At 37.5% G+C, this 8,264-nt stretch overlaps 1 pseudogene; it reads right to left on the reverse strand.

Annotated features, from left to right (window-relative positions):
* Window positions 1-2,953: 2,953 nt before the first annotated feature.
* LOC148565642 (uncharacterized) lies at window positions 2,954-3,467 on the reverse strand (annotated as a pseudogene).
* Between the last annotated feature and the right edge of the window lie 4,797 nt (window positions 3,468-8,264).

The following is an 8,264-nucleotide window of genomic DNA, read 5'->3' on the forward strand; positions in this document are numbered from 1 at the left end:
TTTACAAGAGATGTTCTCAATCTACTATGAAGCTTAATCATAAGTGTTGGTCGCTAAGCTGTATGCGGAATTCGAACAGTTACCTAATACTGTCGAAGAACTTGATATGGATTTCAACTGGCAAAGTTATAACAGTGAAAGCAAAGAGGAATATGAAGGCAATTACAATTTTGTTGATCCCAATGCAGATGAGAAACAAGCGGATTGCACCGTTGAGTCAGATGTGGAGGGTGTGGCTAATGCACTAGCAAATGAGTATCTATTCGAAGTGCCATCTTTCATGCGTGCTTTGGATCTCGATGCGATGAATGAACCAAAGTTTCCAGAGTATGCGAATGCAGGTGTGTAACTGTAAGCATGATATTTTAATTAGTAAGTTACATGTTAAATTTGTGGATTAAGATTTTGCACTGTGTAAATATGTTTTACGGTGTTATTGCAGATCCACCTGTGGTTGCAGATGGTGAGTTTGTCAATGGAATTTAATTCTAGAGAAGCTGTGATAAAGGCAGTAAAAGATTATACAATTCATAGAGGTGTTGATTATCGAGTTTATGAGTCCGAGTCAACGACATTTTATGCAAAATGTGTGCAGTATGGGGCCAGCTGTGATTGGCTTAACAGGTTAAGCATGATACGAAGAAAATATTGTTGGGAGATTAGACGATACAATTGGCAGTCATACCTGTACAAGAGCAACTATTTCTCAGGACCATTCGAAGTTGGACTCAGACACGATTACAGAAGTGATTAAGCCATTGGTAGAGGCTGACCTATCCATAAAGGTGCAATCTGTGATTGCATATGTCCAATCAAAGTTCAACTATACAATTAGCTATCGCAAGGCATGGTTGGCTAAACAGAAGGCAGTGGAAAAAATATTTGGTGGTTGGAAAGCCTCTTATGAAGCGTTGCCCACATGGTTTAAAGTAATGGTTACGAAAGAGCCATCAGCAACTGTCGAGTATGAAACGCTACCTTGTTACCATGGGGATGAGTTGGCTCAAGATGTCAGGGTTCTAAATCAAATTCTCTGAAGCTTCTACCATGCATTAGAGCATTCAGACACTGCAAGCCGATTGTATAAGTAGATGACACACACTTGTATGGAAAATATAAAGGAGCATTGTTGGTTACAATTTCATATGATGGCAACAACAATATTGTGCCTATTGCCTTTGCCGTTGTCGAGGGTGAGACGTCAGATGCATGGTTCTTTTTCCTTCACCATTTGCGAACACATGTAGTAACGAGGGATGGAGTGGGCCTTATCTCTAATCGACACGACTCTATTAGCTCAACCGTTGCTCATTGTAATGGAGCATGGGAGCCTTTGAGGGCGATATACATGTTTTGCATTAGGCACATAGTATCTAACTTTTTACGGAAGTTTAAAGCACCGTTCATGCAAAAGCTTGTGGTGAATATAGGTAATTAACCGTAGTGTTCTATTTAATATGATATAGATCACATGAATCACTTTCCAGATGGGCTAATTAATGGTGTTTATCTTGAATCTTTTTTCCCAAGTTACTCTAAGACAATGGATGAATATTAAATGCGATACGAGCGGTTGCGTGCTTCGGGTGAGGCTTACACTCGGTGGATGGATCGGATTCCTCGCCAGCAGCATGCCTTGGCGTTTGATAGTGGACATCGATGGGGTCATATGACAACAAACTTGGTTGAGTGTATCAATGGAGTGTAGAAGGGGCACGCAATCTTCCTATTACAGCACTTGTGAAGGCAATTTTTTACAGATCGAATGAGCTTCTGTTCACAAGGAAGAGGGCTAAAGCTGAGTCTCGCATTAGAGCTGGACACTTATTTTCCAAGTTAGTTACTGAAAAGATTCAGGAAAATCTTATCGCAGCTGGAAACATCATAGTGAGTTGCTTTGATAGAAAGAATGAGGTATTCGAAGTGCGAGAGATGGCCAGTGGAGTTGAGTATGAAATCGACCTATGTCGTAGACACTGTGACTGTAGTGAATTTTAAGTAGATCATTTTTCATATCGTCATGTCTTTGCCTATTGTGCTAACTAATGTCTTGAGTGGCAAGTATATATAAACAAGGTGTATCGGATGGATGAGATTTGAAAGGTGTATAGAGCGAGGTTTAGGCCGTTGGGCAATCCGACAACATGGCCTGTGTATGGAGGACCAAGGATGATACCTAATCCAAATCTTAAACTAAAGGCCATCCCAAACAAACTGGTTTCTTGAATGAGATGGACACATGATCAATGCGAGGTCCATGACATTGTAGGCTTTGCAGAGGTGGGGGTCATAGCCGTAGTAGATACCCCCACGATGCCGGACCTAGTTCACGCGACTGAGCAACACCGATAGTGTATTACGTAGGACACTTAGTTTGTAATTTATAGAAACAATTGGAGATTATTTTTATTAATGATCGTTATTATCTAAAGTGCCTACTATTTCTATTCAAGTTAATTTGGCATAAAATGGGAAAAAAGAATAAATATCTAAGGCAACATATAATAATTATCAATTCAACATAGTTATTACTTAGTAGAACGATAGGACTTTTTTCTAAAGTCTTACAATTTGTAGTCAAATTACCATTCATACAAGCTAAATTTTTTCTTAACAGTATTCACCACTTTTTTGTATTTATTAGACATAGTCTTCTTAATTGCTGATGATGTATATCTATTTTGGCTTCGACATGGTGGAGCTATTCTCAAATTATAGCCTTTTCCCAATTCTTCTTTTGTTAGTGTACCATGTGCACCTGCTAACAAATACACTATATTTTATTCTAATTGATATAATAATACTATAACAATTTTTTCATAATTAATAACAATGCAACAATAATTAAGCAACATAATTAAGGTTAAAAGTAATATAATTAAGCACAAACTCTAAATATCATGCGATTAATAAAATAGTAAGACCATTATCAACGGTAACAAAGGCTACAATATCATGCAACAATAACTATAACTGAATTACCTCTGGTCCTAGCATACAGTTGCCCATCGTCATCATCAGCCTCATCACCATCATCATCATCCGTCTCATTTTTCTCATCATCTTCGTGAGTAGAGTCTATTTTATCACGGTATGCACCAAATTTGTGAGAGGCAACTTCATTTTCTTCATCTATCTCCTAAATTGATGAATCAATGAGGTTAAGATCGATTCTTGGACTATATGCACTAGTTCCAGAGTTGTACTCATGACCAATACCTCGACCCCATTCACTCCTACTGGAATTAAGTGACATTTTAGCTGCTGAATGAGACAAACTGGATGGACCATATACTCGTGCATCGAAAGACAATCTACTAGGCACCATCCGAGGTGGCTGTTGCACCACCTGAGCTAGATGCCCTGTTGGTATGGGGGTGTTGGGTCGGGTCCATCATATTTGACATCTACGACGTACCTTGGTCTTGCATGAACCCAACTATCTGATCCCAAGCAGTTTCTGCCATTGCATTTGTCAACAATGGAGTGTTATGACTATGTGCTACCTCAAATGATGGGACATACAGAGATTGTGTACACATATTTAGTAGCTCTGTTTGATTATCAGTTGGAGACCATCCCGCCTCAGTTTCCTGCAATTATGGTAACAAGGGACGTGCCTGCGGTGGTTGTGGTGGTGGTGGTTGTAGTGGTGCTAGTAGTGGTGGTGATAGCGGACCTGACTGTGGTGGTGGTGATGGTGGCGGAGGAAATCAAGCGGAAAACTGTAAGTGATCAGCATATTGTCGATGGTGCCAATCAATATACTTATGTGATGGCTCAAAATTTTTAGCAAACTCAGTACCAAGCATATCCCATTGTCTATTTTGCCACAAGGTAATTCATTCGCTCTACTCACTACAAGAAACGACGTTAAAATCGACGGCCAAATCGACGGCTAGGCCGTCGATAATATTAAAATTCGATGGCAAAATAGACGGCAGAGTTGGTCGCTATTAAGCTTGTCGATTTTTCAAAATGCTAATAAAATTGACGGCTTGCCTGGCCGTCGATAATAATTTAATAAAATCGACAGCGCTTCTATCTATAATATGAGTTTGAGAATTTTATATTCTTAATAAAATCGACGACATCGCCGTCGATATTATTATATTAAATCGACGCCCTTTCTGTCGATTTTTGATCCAATAAAATCGACAATATTTTTGTCTATAATATGCTTACTAAAATTGACATTTAAATTGCCATCGATATTTGATTCAATAAAATCGACACAGTTGCCGTCGATTTAATTATTTAGATACCGACAAATTCTGTATCTATATTTTGGCTTTATTTTTGTCTATTTTAAACTTAAAAAGTAACAACTTTGCCGTCGATTTTAATAATTATATGTTTTAATTATTTTTTTTCTATTTAAAAAGTAGTAACCAATTAATGCAAATAAACTTTTAAATATTAGATAATAAGTTTACAAACTTATCAAAATAATAAATAATTCTCTAATAAAATATATTCATTTAAATACAAGACAAGACAAATAACTAAACTTAGACTTATATTCATTTAAATTGCAATTCACTAATAATACAAAATATTCAAAACAGAACAAAATATTTAGCTTTTCAAATTCTTTCTACAGTTTTTCTTTTCCAACCACTGTAGCTATCAATATACATTATCATAACTACTCTTCTCATTTTCTATGCATTATTACAAGAACAAAAAAAATAATAATGATGATTATTTTGACTATATTTTCATCTTCTTTTGGTCATCATAAATATTCTCTGAAAATAATTTAATAATGATGAATAAGAAAATGAAAACGTTGACCTCCCTGCCATCCATATCCATCTTCATTAGAGGCAGTTGGCGAAAACATTGTGTTGGGTGAATCTCCAAGGCCATTATCATCATCAGAGAAACCCCATCTTGAGTAGTCACTTGGTCTGGAATAGTCACTTGTTCTGGAATAGTCACTTTTCCTATAACCCCATCTAAATTCATCAAACAGAGAGGATTTTTCTCTATAGTTTTATCTAGAAACTCTATCAAGCACCTCAAGTAAACATATGCTATACACATTTCTAATTTTAGTAACAATGTTAGCATCATAGAGAAAGGTTAGTAGATGACAAAGAGAATGAATAAATTGAAGTACCTGATCTTTGTTCTCTTGAGGTGGCTGCTGAGGTTCTTCTTTCTTGGGTGGTTCTTGGTGCACGAAATCGTGATCGTTCTTTCCTTGGTAACGGCGCTGAAAACTTAATATGCACGTTCATAATCTTAGTTCTTTGTCACAACTTCGCACAACTAACCAGCAAGTGCACTGGGTCATCCAAGTAATAAACCTTACGTGAGTAAGGGTCGATCCCACAGAGATTGTCGGCTTGAAGCAAGCTATGGTCATCTTGCAAATCTCAGTCAGGCGGATTCAAATGGTTATGGTGAATTGATAGTTAAAATATAATTAAAATATAAAATAGGATAGATATACTTATGCAATTCATTGGTGAGAGTTTCAAATAAGCGTATGGAGATGCTTTTGTTCCTTCTGAACCTCTGCTTTCCTACTGCTTTCATCCAATCACTCATACTCCTTTCCATGGCAAGCTGTATGTTGGGCATCACCGTTGTCAATGGCTACATCCCGTCCTCTCAGTGAAAATGGTCCAAAATACGCTGTCACCGCACGGCTAATCATCTGTCGGTTCTCGATCCTGCTGGAATAGGATTCAGTAATCCTTTTGCGTCTGTCACTACGCCCAGCACTCGCGAGTTTGAAGCTCATCATAGCCACCCCTTCCCAGATCCTACTCGGAATACCACAGACAAGGTTTAGACTTTCTGGATCTTAAGAATGGCCGCCAATAATTCTAGCCTATACCACGAAGACTCTGATCGTGAATCAGGAGGCTAAGAGATATGCATTCAAGCTTGCTTTCATGTAGAACGGAAGTGTTTGTCAGGCACGCGTTCGTAAGTGAGAATGATGATGAGCGTCACATAATCATCACATTCATCATGTTCTTGTGTGTGAATGAATATCTTAGAGAAGAAATAGGCTTGAATTGAATAGAAAAACAATAGTACTTTGCATTAATTCATGAGGAACAGCAAAGCTCCACACCTTAATCTATGGTGTGTAGAAACTCTACCATTAAAATACATAAGAACAAGGTCTAGGCATGGCCGAATGGCCAGCCTCCCTAAAGGTCTAAGATAGCATAAAACTGATCAAAGATCAGATGCTTATCATGATAGTAAAAAGTTCTATTTATACTAAACTAGTTACTAGGATTACAGAAATGAGTAAATGATGCAGAAATCCACTTCCGGGCCCACTTGGTGTATGCTTGGGCTGAGCATTGAAGCTTTCATGTGTAGAGGTCTTCCTTGGAGTTAAACGTCAGTTTGTAACCTGTTTCTGGCGTTTAACTCTGCTTTGCAACCTGTTTCTGGTGTTTAACTCCAGAATAGGGCAGAGAGCTAGCGTTGAATGCCAGTTTGCGTCGTCTAAACTCAGGCAAAGTATGAACTATTATATATTGCTGGAAAGCACTGGATGTCTGCTTTCCAACGCAATTGAGAGCGCGCCATTTGGACTTCTGTAGCTCCAGAAAATCTACAGCATCTGTAGTCCTTCTTCAACCTCTGAATCTGATTTTTGCTCAAGTCTCTCAATTTCAGCCAAAAAATACCTGAAATCACAGAAAAATACACAAACTCATAGTAAAGTCCAAAAATGTGATTTTTATTTAAAAACTAATAAAAATATACTGAAAACTAATTAAATCATACTAAAAACTATGTAAAAATACTGTCAAAAAGCGTATAAATTATCCGCTCATCACAACACCAAACTTAAATTGTTGCTTGTCCCCAAGCAACTGAAAATCAAATATGATAAAAAGAAGAGAATATACTATAAATTCTAAAATATCAATGAAACTTAGCCCCAATCAGATGAGCGGGACTAGTAGCTTTTTGCCTCTTGAATAGTTTTGGTATCTCACTTTATCCATTGAAGTTCAGAATGATTGGCATCTATAGGAACTTAGATTTTAGATAGTGTTATTGATTCTCCAAGTTCAGTATATTGATTCTTGAACATAGCTACTTTATGAGTCTTGGCCGTGGCCCTAAGCACTTTGTTTTCCAGTATTACCATCGGATACATAAATGCCACAGACACATAACTGGGTGAACCTTTTCAGATTGTGACTCAGCTTTGCTAAAGTCCCCAATTAGAGGTGTCCAGGGTTCTTAAGCACACTCTTTTTTTGCTTTGGACCTTGACTTTAACCGCTCAATCTCAAGTTTTCACTTGACACCTTTATGCCACAAGCACATGGTTAGGGACAGCTTGGTTTAGCCGCTTAGGCTAGGATTTTATTCCTTTAGGCCCTCCTATCCACTGATGCTCAAAGCCTTGGATCCTTTTTATTACCCTTGCCTTTTGGTTTTAAGGGCTATTGGCTTTTTGCTCTTGCCTTTTGGTTTAAAGAGCTTTTGGCTTTTTCTGCTTGCTTTTTCTCTTTCTCTCTTTTTTTTCGCCATTTTTCTTTTCTTTTTTTTCTTTTTTTTTCGCAAGCTTTTGTATTCACTGCTTTTTCTTGCTTCAAGAATCAATTTTATGATTTTTCAGATTATCAATAACATTTCTCCTTTTTCATCATTCTTTCAAGAGCCAACATATTTAACATTTATAAACCACAATATCAAAAGACATATGCACTGTTCAAGCATTCATTCAAAAAACAAAAAGTATTGTCACCACATCAAAATAATTAAACTAGTTTCAAGGATGAATTCAAAACCATGTACTTCTTGTTCTTTTGTAATTAAAACAGTTTTCATTTAAGAAAGGTGATGGATTCATAAGACATTCATAGCTTTAAGACATAGACATTTAAACACTAATGATCATATAGTAAAGACACAAACATAAAGCATAGTAAACGAAAAACAGAAAAATAAGAACAAGGAGATTAAGGAACGGGTCCACCTTAGTGAGGGTGGCGTCTTCCTCTTCTTGAAGAACCAATGGTGCTCTTGAGCTCCTCTATGTCTCTTCCTTGTCTTTGTTGCTCCTCCCTCATAGCTCTTTGATCTTCTCTAATCTCATGGAGGATGATGGAGTGCTCTTGGTGCTCCATCCTTAGTTGTCCCATGTTGGAACTCAATTCTCCTAGGGAAGTATTGATTTGCTCCCAATAGTTTTGTGGAGGAAAGTGCATCCCTTGAGGCATCTCAGGGATTTCATGGTGAGGAATTTCCTCATGCTCTTGTTGAGGTCC

The sequence above is a fragment of the Arachis ipaensis genome, chromosome B5 (assembly GCF_059453495.1).
Source record: "Arachis ipaensis isolate K30076 ecotype BB chromosome B5, ASM5945349v1, whole genome shotgun sequence".
NCBI classification, from domain to species: Eukaryota; Viridiplantae; Streptophyta; class Magnoliopsida; order Fabales; family Fabaceae; genus Arachis; species Arachis ipaensis.